The sequence below is a fragment of the Mauremys mutica genome, unplaced genomic scaffold (assembly GCF_020497125.1).
Source record: "Mauremys mutica isolate MM-2020 ecotype Southern unplaced genomic scaffold, ASM2049712v1 Super-Scaffold_100089, whole genome shotgun sequence".
NCBI lineage: Eukaryota > Metazoa > Chordata > Testudines > Geoemydidae > Mauremys > Mauremys mutica.
In genome coordinates, this window is record NW_025423261.1 from 82,712 (window position 1) to 98,237 (window position 15,526).

Sequence of the window (15,526 nt, forward strand, 5' to 3'; positions counted from 1 at the left end):
GTAAAAGCAGCAAAGAGTCCTGTGGCACCTTACAGACTAAGAGACGTTTTGCAGCATGAGCTTTCGTGGGTGAAATGACTCCAGTGGAAGACTTCAAAGCAAGAACCCTTAACACACAATTCTGTTCAAAGACAGACAAGTCTTGCAGACGCCTTCCTCTCCCTAGTTTCCCCTCTATACTCCTAATTTCCATAAACCCACCCACTGACCTGGACTACCAATCTCTCACGGTTAACTCTTACAGCAAAACAGGGCAAAGAAAGCCTATGCAAGCGCTATTCCGCAGCCCCGAGGCTCTTTTCTGCTCCTTCCCACAGACCTAGCTCAAACAGACAGTCAATTGGATCAAAGCAATTCCTCGCCATTTGGGGCATTGGTGCCCCTTAGTCCCTCTGAGGTGATCGGCTGGTTCCTTCTGGCCTGAAACGCTAGGAATCTGACTCAAAGGGCCACAACCTTCCTCTTCTTCTGCTCCTATGAACTAGCCCTCGTCTGGGCAAAACGTTGACCGTTTCCTAAGTTAAAACACTGGTGTTTTCCCAACAGGAAAGGGATGGACAATTTCTCTTCGGTGGGAAGAAGAGGGAAACCATGCAATCACCTTCTGGAAGGTATATTAAGGAGGGCGGTGGAAGAACCCTCACGGACTAGACTAAGAAAGCAGCTCTTGAACTGACCTTCCAACAATGACAAACTAAAATCTGCAAGAGCAGCTTTTCAACTCAGGGGCCCAATAAGAAGCCGTTACCAATAACTAACCAAAGAGTTACAAATGACTCCAAACCATACACTCTTAGGACAAACCAAACGTTAACACAAACAACAACGCATTTCTTTGCTGCTCTTCAACCGTGATATTCTCCTCCACCGTTCCTTCCAAAAACATACAAAACCAAAGAGTCAGCAGAATGCACATCACAAAACAGTCCCCTGCTAGCTAGGAAACCATCTCACTAACATGAGAATCTTAAAGAAAAAAAACCATTTTCAGAGCTCTGAGCTTTTTTCATATACTATAGAAAAGCTTCAGCCAGTGACACCAGTTCAGGTAGCCCCCTTCTGTTTTTCTCACAGCAGGCAACAGCCTTGCCAAAGCAAAGCCTTAAAAAATTGGGTACAAACTCATAAACATTCCTCTCCACGGAAAAATGCAAAGGGAAATAGGCTGGACAGGGGCATGAGGACAATGGCCCAGACAAACGGGGAGGGACTTGGTCCAGGGGTGGAGAAAGACAGAAAAAGGGACAGGCATGGGATTGGCTTCCTCTATTTTTTCCTTTGCTCAGCATTTTACCTGTGACTGTAATGGGGAGACTTGAGAAATACCTGTGACGCCGGCGAGGTAGGTGGCCGCCCCGAGAGCACAGAGCTGAGCATTTTCCAGTGGCTTGCTGCCTACGCCCCCAGCGCCTGGCTGTGATCGTATAGTGGTTAATACTCTGTGCTGTGGCTGCAGCAGCCTCGATTCGAATCCAGGTCACGGCATTGCTTTTTGGTGGGGAGGGGCTATCCTGCAGCACGCCTCGTGGCTCAGTCTGATGGCGTCCGTTTGCAAAGAGAGCCATCGGCCGGTCCTTAGTTTCTGCTTGGTAAAGGCAAGTCAGTGGGGTCCATCCGTCAGAAAAAGAGTCCCAGGACTTCTTGCTGGGTGCCAGGGTCCAAAAGCAGCGCATTCCCTCCTGGAAAGGGCTGTGTTTGGAATGTCCGTCCAGTGCGCGTTGAAGGGAAGGATCTGCGTGCCTGGGAAGCTGCGTCCCTCCAGAGGCGCTTGAGAAGCCAAAGGGGCCATGGGTGAGTCTGTGATGAGGTGAGTGTGAAGTGTGGAAGGGGGAGGGTGGCAAGAGGAGGTTTTGAGAGGAAAAAAGGTGCTGCTGAGCTGGTAGGTGAGGGCAAGGTCCCAGGCGGGTGTTGTGTGAGGAGCTGTGTAGGCCCGAAAAGGCGTCCTGCTGGGCAAGGGCAGGTGAGGAGAGCCAGGGCTTTTCCCAGGGCTGTTGCTGCGGCCAAAGCCTTTGGGAAGCAGAAGAGGGCCATCTCTCGTTCAACACCTACATCACATCTGGTTTTTAGACACCATCACCCTCATCTAAAGTTTCAGGTTTCCTACAACCCTGTGCCTTCTGAGGTGTTCTAATCTCCCCCCTCACTTATTAGATGGACACTAGGACAGAGGCAGAATAGAGACACTTAGCTTAATGAGAACCTCAAACTCCCGCACAGTGGGCCACAGAGTAAAGCAGCCAGCACTCACCATCGGTACCGGCCTTGTTTGGGTTTTTTTCCCAAACTAGCTCAGCACTCAGGGTGTTGAGCCCTTCTGGAAATCTTGCAAAAGAGTTTGGAGCCTGAATGGGTGTTGAGTTCTTAAGAAAACCATGTTTTTGTTTTGTTTCCCCAAGAAAATTGGGGGAAAAAGATTAATCTAGGGTGAACCTGGATGTTTATTGCTGTTTTCGTTCAGCTCCACTAGGCTGTTTCGAAAGCTGGTCCGTTCCCCATTACAGAGGGTCCAAGCAGAGAGAGTGAAGGAACCCCTGTGCTCAGCATCACAACCTGAGCCCGAGGAAAAGCACTGAAACACGCTCAAATGACGCTTTAGGTTCATCCATCAGAATCACAAGAGCAAGACAAAGACATCTCAAGAGGAAGAGTCCTCGGCTTTCATTTACCCCATCGCAACCCTCTTCACTTCTTCTTCTGCCTACCTAGAGGCTCGTCCAGGAAAATCACTCAACTGATTATAATTTGGGCAGAGAAACCCAGGGAGGGCTTGTGCTCCCCCTCCATGTGAGCGGATAGCATTCTGACTTCGTCTACGGGGTCTCTCAGCTTTGGCTTCCCCAGTTTGTCAACTCGGTGCAGGCAGGAAGCAGGCTCTCCTCAGCTTTGGCAAGCCACTTTCTGTCCAAATTGGGAAACCGGTCCAGTCTCCATTCCCCTGTGAGAACAAGAGCAGAGAGTTCACCAGCTGAACCCAATCCGAGGCATTGAAAAAAATGGAATTATGCTTCCCGTTCCTCCATCAGGATCACCAGGGAAACACACCAAAATCCCAAGAGGAACAACTCGTCTCTGTTTTATTTACCCCCAACGCAATCCTCTCCGCTTCTTCTGCCTCCCTCGAGGCTCTTCCAGGGACAAAACTCATTGAGCTGATAGGATTTGGGGGATGGAAACGGAGAGAGGGGGTTTGACACCTCCTGAGAGGATGTGGACGCGATAGAACAGCTCTCTCGGTTTTAGAAGCCTCCTAGCCTGGCTCTTTTGTTGTCAATTCTGTGCCATCAGGAAGCAGCGAAAGCAGGGTAGGTAGGGCACCCGGTGACGTTGCACTCCATACGTTTTATGAAAAGATGCTTATAAGTGTGAGTATGATGTAAGTGGAATATGCTTGATGCAAAAGGTCTCTTGTAAGGTATCATAACAAAGGTTCTAACCTACTGAATATATGCCTCCTATTTGTATGCATGTCTCATTCTTGTCTCTGAAGCTGGAAATATGAAGTCTAACTCTGAGGTCCTATTGTAATTGTGCAAAGCGTGGGCCACTAATGGCGGTTTAAAACCTTGACGGCTCCCATTGACAATTGGTTGTAAATGGTTTATTGACCTGCAAACCTTCCTGTGTACGTGTGGGCCAACCCAGGAAGAATGGAAACTAGGGGTCTTACAGAGACCACGATAGTGGAATCCATCTTAAATCTGGTATTTTTCCGTTTAGAAGGAAGGGTGAGGACCCGGAGAGACAAAAGATTCCCGCCTTATGCCAAAGCTATAAAAGGGGGTGAAGCAGGACAAAGGGGCTGCCAGTCATGAGAAAACCCCTGCCAGTCATGAGAAAACCTAAGATGTCTGCTGGAAGTAACAAAGACCGAAGCAGGGGAAAGGATTGGGCCCAGACTAGGCAGGAGTCTAGTCTGTGAAAGAAGCTGATTGGAACACCTCTGAGGGTGAGCTATTCCCTGGAATCAGTTTCTTAATGTATTAGGCTTAGGCTTGCGTGTTTTGTTTTAGTTTGCTTGGTGACTTCCTTTGTTCTGTCTGTTATTACTTGAAATCACTTCACTCCTACTTTTTAACCTTAATAAAAATGACTTTTGTTTATTAATAAACCCAGAGGAAGTGATTAATCCCTGGGGGAGCAAACAGCTGTGCATCTCTCTCTATCAGTGACCTAGAGGGTGAAGAATTTAGGAATTTACCCTGTATAAGCTTTATAGAGAGTACAAGGGATTTATTTGGGGTTTTGGATCCCACTGGGAGCTGGGTGCTGGAGACAGGTGCTGAGCTGTTTTGAGTTAAAGTCTGCAGCTTTGGGGGTGTGGCCCAGAGCCTGGGTCTGTGTTGCAGCAGGCTAGGGTGTCTGGCTCAACAAGGCAGGGTTCTGGAGTCCCAAGCTGGCAGGGAAAACGGGCTCGGAAGTAATTTCAGTCCCAAGGGGATCTCTGTGACCGAACCCATCACAGTGGCGTAGTCGAGCAGGATATGTGCACAGCTGATTGCTTTGAGACACTGGTAGTGATTTTTAAGCGTGTTGCCCGGAGGACAGACAAAGTGCTTCTTCGGGAAAGGGAAGATGACAACTTTGGTTGCCAAATTGGCTGGGAAAGCTCTGGATATATTCAGTAAGATGCCTATTGCTGATGCTTCAAACTATGGTCTATTTAAGGAATTGGTTTTGAAACAGTTTCAGATTAGGCCCGAAACCTAGAGGGTTAAATTCACAACTCTTTCAACTCCCAGAGCCCTTCCACAGCACAGATGATTTGTATACACCTTCACCGTGAGCCAAATTGGCAGGTTTCCGGGAGCCCTGTGAGTCCGATGTTGTTTTGGTCTCCCTGCTGATTTATTAGGAGAATAAAAGATGGACACCAGAACTGAGGCAGACTACGGACACCGCATTCTGAGAAAACAATGGTGAACCTCCAACTCCAGCAGTGTGGGCCACATAGACAAGTAACCAGCACCCACAATCTTTACAAGCTTTTTTCCAAAATAACTCATCTTTTGGAAAAATAGGTTGAGCCTTTTTGACAATCTGGCTAAAGATTTTAGTGCCTAACTGGGAGCCTAGTTCTTCTGCAAATCTGGCCCTAGCGGTGGGTGTGAGACCTTCTGAAAATTCTGGCCAATGTGTCTGGAAGCTCCAAGAACCATCGCAACTTTGAGCATTTACTAGAACAGGATGAACAAAACCTTCCTTCCTTGACCTACAATCACCTTGATTCCAGGTTGAGGTTTCAAGAGAATTGATTTGATTCTTAGATGCAATGCGAAACAAACACCCTCCTGTAGACATTGGAAGAGGGAGGCTGAAATGGATCTGCCACTAAACCACGTTGCCTTTCATCAGTAGCCACCTGAGCAAGAGGGTAACCACTGGCCTAGAGGTGAAAGGCCCATAGCCCATGCTCAGAAGCCTTCAGCGGCTAGATCTTAGGAATGGAAAAGCTTAATGATCTTTCTCCGGGGTGGTTACTTCCAAAGACTTGTATATAGCGCTGGGTGAAAGGTTTTTGGATGAATATTATATTTAGTGAAATATTTTGGTGGACCCAAAATGATTGTTTGGTTTGGTTTGGTTTCACCAAGAAAAGTGAAAAGAAAAAAAAAAGATCTTGGGTCAAAGTGCAATGTTGTTCTAATTTAGGTTAGGCTAGGTAAGAAGGAAAAACTAAATTGTTTGCACAAGTAAGTGTATTTGTGTAAAAGAGTGCAGAGGCTGGGCTTTAAGGGGCAGATAGCCATATTGTAGTAGTTGGAAGCTTTGCTTTCCCCATGGCCTCCAAAGAGTTTCCAAGCATTCTGAAGGAGGCCAGGAAGTTGCATTCTTCCGGTTGAACTCCAAGCAAGGAAGGCAAGGTAGACTTTTATTGAAGAGGCTAACTCCCTGACCGGGAATCAAACCCGGGCCGTGGCGGTGAAAGCGCCAAATCCTAACCACTAGACCACCAGAGAGATTGCTTTTGGGGGGGTTGGGCTTGACTTTCTAGGCCTACTTTCTGTCCAACTGAGGCCATTCGTTCGTCTTCAAAGAGGGTTAACACAAGCTCTGAGCTCTTCGTTTCCTTACGGTTCCCTTCCTATTTTTAGCACTGATATGAAAAAGAAACAGAAAACATATTAAAACAATTTCCAGTATTGTTATACATTGAGGCCATGTCTTTTTTTTTTTTAAACAGTTTTATTGCTATCTTGTTTTACTCTCCATGGGCTTACAGAAATGTACGAGGGATGAATAAGATGTGGTTGGAATCGTCAGCCTTAAGCAATCTCCATCCCAATGAAGAGGGCTGGTGGAGGATTTGAGAAAGAAGCAGTTACCTCAACTACTGAGCGCTGGCAAAGATATAGAAATAAGTAGAGAAGCTCTAGATGGCTGCTCAGGGGGTGGGGGGCAATCAGCTTCTGAAAGGTTATTTTTTCCCTCTCTTGCCTGGGCTAGAAGAGACTCAACTCTCTTAGGACCATGGAATTGTCAATGTGTCTTGTCTTCATGATGTACTAAAGGTCCGAGACTTCCTCAGCTGGTTGAGAGAACAAAGAGTGGATTCTGTTATGCTCTGAGACTCTAAGGGAGAGAGTGATGTCGAAGAGTGCAAGTCTGAACGCCCAACGTGGGGCTCAAACCCACGACCCTGAGATTAAGAGTCTCATGCTCTACCGACTGAGCTAGTCAGGCTAGGCCTCAAGGGGTCGCAAAGGCACAGACAGTGTAGTTGTAGTGTCCCCCCATTTGTATGCTGAAGTAATAAGGAATGCAGGAATAAGAAACAGTGACTTGTTAGGGAAATGGAATGAGGGTAAGGCAGCCTCCAGCTGCTATGATAGTCCAGGCATTACAGAATCTTTTCTTTACACATGAAGGGCGGGGGCTGATGGAGCTCAGCCCCCTGTTGCTATGATGAAGACGGTTAGCAGGCCATCTACCTATGGGCTGATGATGAGGACAGGTAGCAGTCCTATTGCACTACATCATCTACCGCAAGGCTGATGATGAGAACGGGTACCAGTCGTATTGCACCATCAGTCAACCATGAGACGGGGAAGGGGGGACGAGGATGCTACCGTAGCGTGCCGCAGCATCGCGTCTACCAGCAGCATTCAGTACACATAGGGTGACATTTACAAGAGTCAAGAGACGATTTCTTTCCCTTTTCCTTCTGGGGGTGGGGGGAGGCTGTACATTGACGAGCTATGCCCTGAACCACCATGGACCCTGTGTTTGACCCTAGAAGCATTTGGAGGTCAGCCAAGAATGCAAATGATTTTCGGACATAGCGGGAACTGTGGGATAGCTTGCGTCCTCAGCCCCCCCCCTCCTTCCCTCCATGAGCGTCCATTTGATTCTTTGGCTTCCCGTTACGCTTGTCACGCAGCAGCGTGCTGACTCTCTGCTACGCCGTCTGTCCGGAGATTTTTTTAAAATACTTTGGACCGGGCGTAACATTACGGTAATTTTCCTAATTAGATGCAGGAGTCGCCGAGTGAGATTGCCCTGAGGAGGGTCACTGAAGGAGATAGAGAGCGCATGCTGCGTGAAAGCCAGCACAAACCAGGGCCCTATGCAGCCGTGCTCGGGGAGGCAATGCTCCCTGAGTACCTCATGAAAGCCTGGCATGGAAAGGTGTGCTACTACGGAGCACCCAATAAGGCAGCTCTCCCCAGGAACCTCCTGCGGAGGCTTTTCGATTACCTCTAGGAGAGCTTCGTGGAGATCTCCCAGGAGAATTTCTGTTCTATCCCCATATATATAGAGACCTCCTTTTCACATACTTCAGATTCCTGTTATAGTAAGAATAAAAGTTTACATGTTTAAAGCACTTACCGAGTGATCCTTCCCCTGATTCAGGGTCCGGGTTAACGGCCGGGGAGGGTTCGTAGGGGCTCTCCGTGAGGGTGATGAAGAGATCCTGGCTGTCAGGGAAACCAGTGTTGTAAGCGCTGTTGCCTGCCTCGTCCTCCACAAACCCTTCCTCATCTTCCCCGTCCACGAACATCGCCGAGGAACTGGCCGTCGACACTGTCCCATCGTCAGAGTCCACGGTCACTGGTGGGGCAGTGGTGGCAGGCTCCATAGCATCCGTTTGCCGCTTTGATTTTTTGGTAGCCTTGTCTGGGGTCCTTGATTTTCACGCGGCGCTGCATTGCATCCCGGCAGTAACCTCTGTCTGTCATGGCTTTGGAGACCTTCTCGTAGGTCTTTGCATTCCGTTTTTTGGAGCGCAGCTCCGAAAGCACAGACTCCTCGCCCCACACACCGATCAGATCCAAGAGTTCCCGGTCAGTCTATGCTGGGTCCCTCTTTCTATTCAGAGATTACATGAACTCCTCTGCTGGAGAGCTCTGCATTGCTGCCGGTGCTGCTGAGCTCGCCCCGATGTCCAACCACGAAATGAGATTCTAACTGTCCAGACAGGAAAAGGAATTCAAATTTTCCCGGGACTTTTCCTGTGTGGCTGGTCAGAGCATCCAAGCTCGGACTGCTGTCCAGAGCGTCAACAGAGTGGTGCAGTGTGGGATAGCTCCCGGAGCTACTAAGTTCGATTTGCATCCACACCTAGCCTAATTCGACATAGCCATGTCGAATTTAGCGCTACTCCCCTCGTCGGGGTGGAGTACCGAATTCGAACTAAAGAGCCCTCTAGGTCGAACTAAATGGCTTCCTGGTGTGGACGGGTGCGCGGTTAATTTGAATTAACGCTGCTAAATTCGAATTAAAGTCCTAGTGTAGACCAGGCCTGATTGGATGTTTTCAGAGAACTTTCCGCAGTGACTCCAAAATCCCTCACTTGAGTGGCAACAACTATTTTTGGCCTCGCCATTTTATATGTATAGTTGGGATTATGTTACCCCTATCCACCCCTCCACAACGAACCAAATACCCCTCCCTGCTCCCTGCCCCCTTACCACACTGCCTGGGGCCAGGACCGGGTCCACTCCGCCGGGACCTCAACCAGGGGCCTGACTCCCCGGGCCGGGCCCGAACTGGGGGTGCTTGGCTGGGACCGGGCTGGGGCACTTGGCCAGGGACAGAGGAAGCCATTCCACCCCCACGCCCAGCTTACCTGCCTGCTGCTTTTTTCTGGCTTCCCGTGAACATTTGTCGAAGAAAAACTCAGTTCTCGCTTTTTGTTTGGGTGCAGCAAAATCAAATTCTTTATTATTTCTCCAGTAATTACCATGGAGGGAGAGAGTGCCATAGGACACAGGGTCCTGGACAGGTCTCTCAACTGGTAAACAATCACAGCAAGCCTTTATACCTTTTACAGACAATTTCTAACAATAATACAGACAGTAAAAAGCAACAAATACATTTTGTTTATACATAAGCTTCTCTGCTATCTCACTAGAAAAACAAGACTGCAAGACTGCATATTGCAAGGTCGTAATAACTTTCACACAATTCCCTCTGTCTTACATTATCTTGCTTCCTCACGTCACCAGGGTCACAGTTAACCTAACTCATGCTAACTAACATTCATTAAGATCTCTTTAAAACCTTGTTAATTATTTACTGGCTTCCACACTCCCCCCTTTTGTACTTCTAGTACAACAAACAATTTCAACTCTCAATTCGCATGAAACCATGGACTTCAGATTCTACAGCAAACATGTCAACCGTCATGGGACGTAATGACAATGCATGATTAGAATGAACATGAAAGGTATTGCTATTCTTACGTTATTTACAACAACAACAACAATAATATAATCCTAAATTAACTAACAACATTACAAACAATAACAATCCCATAGGAATAATATAATGGGGCTGTTGTACAATTGCGAACACAAAGCACAAAACATCATACCTAGTACATAAAGTAAACACTCTATAAGCTGTATGAAAGGCATTCCTTCCAGCTTGATATATATTCTAAAGCATGGGAATTTGCCCTTGCAATTCAGAGATTCTTAGAACCTTTGGTAACAATGAAAGCAAATTTTGAAACCGATCAGGCATTATTCTAGTCCAATCAAAATATACCTAAAATCTAAGAGCTACTTGCAATATTCTATCTGCATTCTATCTGCAGGCCAGTAAATGATATAATTGCCTGCAGCAGTGGTAAGATCAATATGTATATCTTGTAAAGTGGTGGCATTAACGCACACACAGCTATCATTAGCTCGAAAAAAATGGGTGTCCCGTCAGGGTAGTTCCTTGACCTCCACCCTCTCAACAAATATTGTCATAAACAGTGACAACTTCCCCTAGCTTCAGTTTATAGATACACTGAGCTGTGGTGGTTCTAACGGTCAAAATGTCCATTGACTCTCTATTCTTATCCAAAATGTCAGGTGTCAAGCTAGGGGTACTGTCTAGAAATCAGTTGGAGATACCAGGTGGTCTAATTTCCCCAGATGTCTCGGTAAACAATTACAGTCCCACAGGCATCCTCCCCATGGACCCAGCAGGATTCGGTATGTGGGAGCCCACACCCACCCGAACCGGTCCATATGCTTGGAAGGAGCACTGTGAATGTCCACACTTCCATCCAGAAAGTGTCCAAGTATGTCTCCATGACCACAGATCAGATGGTACTCCTGACGTGTCTGTAAGGGCAGTGGGCCAAGTCTGGTCCAGATCCCACTGCAATGCCTTCCCAGCCTCAGTGATATTCAATACCATCTCTGTCAGTCTCCTTCTGGGTCATAGAACTAAGGGTGGAAACGACATGTAACTCACCAACTTCAGCCTGTACTCAAGATAGCTGAGCTTCAAAAATAAGACTAGTGGCCTTTTCTAGTTGCCCCAATTACTTATAATGTTCTTGGCCTTTAAGAATAGTCCAAATGGCTACTACACTATTGGCTCCAGCCCACAAGGATCTGGTCAATTCCCTTTTTGTCCAGAGGAAATAACCCATGCCTTTTGTTGTGCTAATCTAATGGCAGCCCCTTGTGAGCAATCTGGGTATGTAGAAAACTGGATAAGGGCAATGTCAGTTAAAATCCAATTAGGGAGGGCAATACATACTGAAGGATGTATCCAGAACACAGGGCGCAGCCTGTAGAATAAACCCCAAAATCCAATTAATACCACAGTCCCAAGCATGGGTCCCACAAATTTCTTCCTGCCAGTAGGTAATTCTTTGTTCCTTCACCAGGGTCAGTTCTCAGTGTCCTTTTCAGTCAGGAATTCCTGGACTTTGGCAATGTCAGTGGAGTGAGTGCTTCTTCTTCTTTCCCAAAACAATCAAGGTTCAGCATCCTACAGGGGAGAGGTTTCCAGCACATATCACCCTGTAATAGCTGTGCTTTTTCTAGAAAAGTCTAAAGGCACAGTTGGTCTGTCAGTGGACAAGGGAGCTTTTTCCCTGCTGTCCAGAAGCACAGTAGAACTAGAAGAAAGAATAGGCTAATCATCAATAGGAAAATTCTTCTGATGTGGAGGGGTCTTTTTGCAGTGAGAATCCTGGGTCCAAGCAGTCAGTCTGTGGCACTTCACAGCGGTGTCGGTAGTCAGCAGGACTTGGAAAGGGCCGTTCCAGCATGGAGCCAAGGCAGTCTTTCGCTGATGGATCTTTATGTAGACCCAGGCTCCTGGTTCCAACGAGTGGCAAGGTTGCACAGGATCCTTTGGTAGTGCTTCCATCACCTGTGTATAAAAAGACTTAACACATTTCATTAGTGCCTGACAATATTTAAGCATTATATTATCCAGCAAATGAATGTCCATCTGAGCTGGGGTTAGTGGGGGTGCAGTTGGTAGTCAGCATTGGGTGTCCTGTCAAATTTCATGAGGGCTGAGTCCAGTCGTTCGATTGGGAATGGCTCTCATACACATCAGTGCCAAAGGAAGGGCATCTGGCCACTTTAAGTGTGTCTCAGCACAAATCTTGGCCAGTTCATTTTTTGTAAGTCCCGTTCCGGCGTTCCACTGTCCCAGCAGACTGTGGGTGGTGAGGGCAGTGAGTTGCACATAACTCCTTTACAATCTGTCCAGTAAAGTGAGTGCCACGACCACTGTTGATAGTCACAGGGATGCCAAAACGTGGTACAAAATCTGTAAGCAAAGACATCTACTGTCCTGCAGGGAAAAGCTTCAACCCAAGTGGTAAATACATCAATTAAAACTAATACATATTCATAACCACAACATTTAGACATTTAAATAAAATCAATCTGAATATTTACAAAAGGTCCCAAGGAGGAGAGTGGGCTGGCCGCTGCACACCAATCTCGTGTAACTGCAGCAAGCATTCCCCCCCCCTTCTCTTGGTAGGCAGCCAAGCGGTGTCCTTGACTGGGGCCAGCGCATGTTAGCCATTCTCTTCTTGGCTTTTTTTTTTTTTTTTTTTTTTCATTTAACCTACAAAGGAAACTTGTACTCTTCAATTATACATCTTTTTCATACCATGAACACATAAACAGTACTGTTATACAGTACAGAAGTATTATCATTCAATGTATGCCACATATACCCTTTCACTAAAATAACCTTATTACAGAACTTTGGAAGAACAAGCCAGGACAAGCACACCCACTTTGAGAAGTTCACTTAATATAACTTCTAGTCCAAGAGCTATCCACCATCCCCAGCCCTCTGGTTAAAAGTCTGAGGTAGCCAGAAGGATCCCTTGTACAATATGGGGAGTGGGTTAACTTTTCATGTCCTCGCTTCCAAAGACTGTCAGTATGCAAATTTTAACAACAATTCTCAATTAAAAGATTTGGCCAATGTAGTTTCTTTCTCTTACTGAAGAAAATGTATTAGACTTTAGTATATCACATTTTTCTGATGTAACCAAACACTTTGTATTCTAAATTGAACAAAACAAGTATCTGCATCTCAATCCAACATTTCCGCTTGATATCAAATCAGACCATCTCATGAAAATATTAAACACAACAATTTCGGGCCACGGAAAAAAACACAACAAGACAGAACATAGAACACACTACATAATTTTTTTTACTGTGCCAGCTGGCATTATGGTGTGCAGCTGGCATTAGTTTTCTTTGATTATCTGAAAGACAAAAACAGAGGTCCACCCCGTCTGGGCAATTAAATACTTAAAATATACAAATACTCTTGTTGATTCTAGGCAAAACAGAGGAATTACCCCATATTTTCTCGTATGTGTTTCTTAGACAGCCTTGGTTTCAGCGGCCTTTACCTTATCAGTTAGTTAATTTGCAGTAACACAGATTATTTCTGGCTTGCTTTTTAATTCTTTTAACTCCTGCTTTTAAACACTGAAAGAAAACATCACCACTTATAGTGCCTGTAGAGCCTAATAAAATTCTCATTATATAGCACTGTATACATTCTTCAACTGATTTAACAAAATTGTTCATAGCCAAATGATTGCAATCTAATAAGTTCTTTGCCTGAATTTATTTACAAACATTTCATAGACACCAAAAACTGTTCTCTTAAAAATCACTTGCTTTTCCCTTCCAACAGCCACTTTTATCAACTCAAATCACCATTCCAAATATCCTCTTGAGTATTTGAAATCCTCATGCTTATATTCACTTACTCCTTCTTTCCACTACACCCTCAAAAGGTTCCAACCTGTTTTCCAAATCTCTTTGTCTGTTGCCTGTCCGCCTGGGCCCGATCCTTTTTTCCTCACTGAATCGTCCCGTCCATGGACACGAGCTTGTTCCACAACCAGTTCTTAGCTAGGAGGGTGGGCTACTCAACTAGCCCCCACCCTTCTGGTCTTGTCCCCAAAACATTTCTACTCACAAGACTACCTGAGTCCTCCCTAGTAAGGCTTGCCACCTGGGCAAAAATACATGGCCATTCACTTAACACATAATCCAAACCCCTGTGGGGGTCTACCCAGAGACCCACCCATTTGTCTGCTTACACTTAAACAGAAAAGAAAATTACACAAAAAGCAAAAAAAAATTACAGTCTAAGCCAAATTTTCTACTTCTATTATATTGTCCACTACAGGGGGGCGGGACTGTAAAATCTCAGGACAACCTCAGAGCTTCATCGCACACATGGCTTCCACCCTGAGGAATTATGAACGAGAAGTTCAGTTCCGCTCACACACCTAACGCCCAAATGAACAGAGCAGAAAAACATCAGTAACCGGTTAAACAAAACAGAGCCAAAGCTAAATAGTGCACCAAAACCAAATAGTGTTTCCTTATTCTATTAGAGCTCACCTATAATCATGCTATTCTTAACACATAACACCAACAGTACCAAACAAAGCAAACATAAACTAACAAGGGTAAAACAGATAGATGGTGTAAATTCTGCAGTGCCCCCCATTCTTAATTGCTCACCAAACTGTGACAAATTCCTGTTACTAATTTATCCCTCATGTCAGGTGATCAGACCGACAGAGCATATAATCAAATTCTAAAGCTTCATTAAAAATAATAAAATAACAATGGAGAGTGTTGGGAATGCTCTCACATCACTCGGGAAAAATATGAATGCCCCAAGCCTTAAACCACTTTAATACTCACACATGCCTCACTGGGAAGTCAAGCTTTGCAAATATAATTCCAATTCTGTAACTCCTGCTGTTGGTTTGCCTCTATTTTCCACAAGCAGCTGGGGCTGAAAGCAGTTTTTCTTTGCACTTAGCATAGTCCGCACTAATTCATGACCTTGAAGACAAAACAACTTCTCCTTTATCTCAGGGCTAAGCCGAATTTCAAATTAACCCGTTCCTAGACAAATTGCTCACACTGTGTCAGAGGTTTTTCTTTGGTGATTAAAGCTCCACTGAGATATATGATCTTATCTAGATTGAAGGTACCTTCTAATGGGCATTGTTTAAATGAATTTTTCACGCGTGTACAGATTCCAATCATTTAAATACCTGAAGGTTTTAGGACCATAATGTACGTTCATGTAATATGCTGGGGCACCCTTAGGGGGTAAGGTGGAATATTTAGACTGTCCCTTACCCATTTTCCACTTACACACACAGAGAGGGTGTCCTGTCCGCGCTAGCGGCTCAAAAACCAAGGAGATGATCAGACTGTCAGTAGCCCACACGGAAGGGAAAGGGGAGGGAAGATGGGTTCACACACCCCTAGACCCAGGCAGCTTCCTCGCCGGACTATGCCAGGCTGAGTCAGCCCACCGTGGGTCGGATCTCCTAAAGATCCACTAGTTACCGGGCTAGCCCGGTAACAGCCACTCACACTGGTGTACACACACACTCACCAAGGCCTCTTTTTCTTCCTTTTTTTTTTTTTTAACCTTTTTATCTCTTTTTTTTTTTTTTTTTTTTTTAACCATGATGCATCTTTACCTGGTCCGGACCAATACCATGAGGCGGTATGACAACCCCTCTTGAGGCGGTAAAAACCCCTCAGCACCGGTGCATTCTAATGCATTTACCTATGCATTACCTTATGCATTTCCTTGGCCAACTCAGCAGTTCCCAGTACTGCTATAAACTAACCTTATTGGGGCCTCTCCCCACTTTGCATCTGATCCTGCTGCACAGTCAATAAGTTCAGATGGCGTAAGCCCAACAGAGACAGACGTCCTCACGGAAAGTCCTCCTCCGATACCCCAATAGAGATTTCAAAAG

The 15,526-nt window shown here is 45.8% G+C and overlaps 2 non-coding genes across 2 annotated transcripts; both read right to left on the bottom strand.

Annotated features, from left to right (window-relative positions):
• Positions 1-5,885: 5,885 nt before the first annotated feature.
• Positions 5,886-5,957, bottom strand: TRNAE-UUC. The gene has a single exon. It is a non-coding gene; the product is annotated as a tRNA-Glu (tRNA).
• A 651-nt stretch (positions 5,958-6,608) lies between these two features.
• Positions 6,609-6,681, bottom strand: TRNAK-CUU. The gene has a single exon. It is a non-coding gene; the product is annotated as a tRNA-Lys (tRNA).
• Between the last annotated feature and the right edge of the window lie 8,845 nt (positions 6,682-15,526).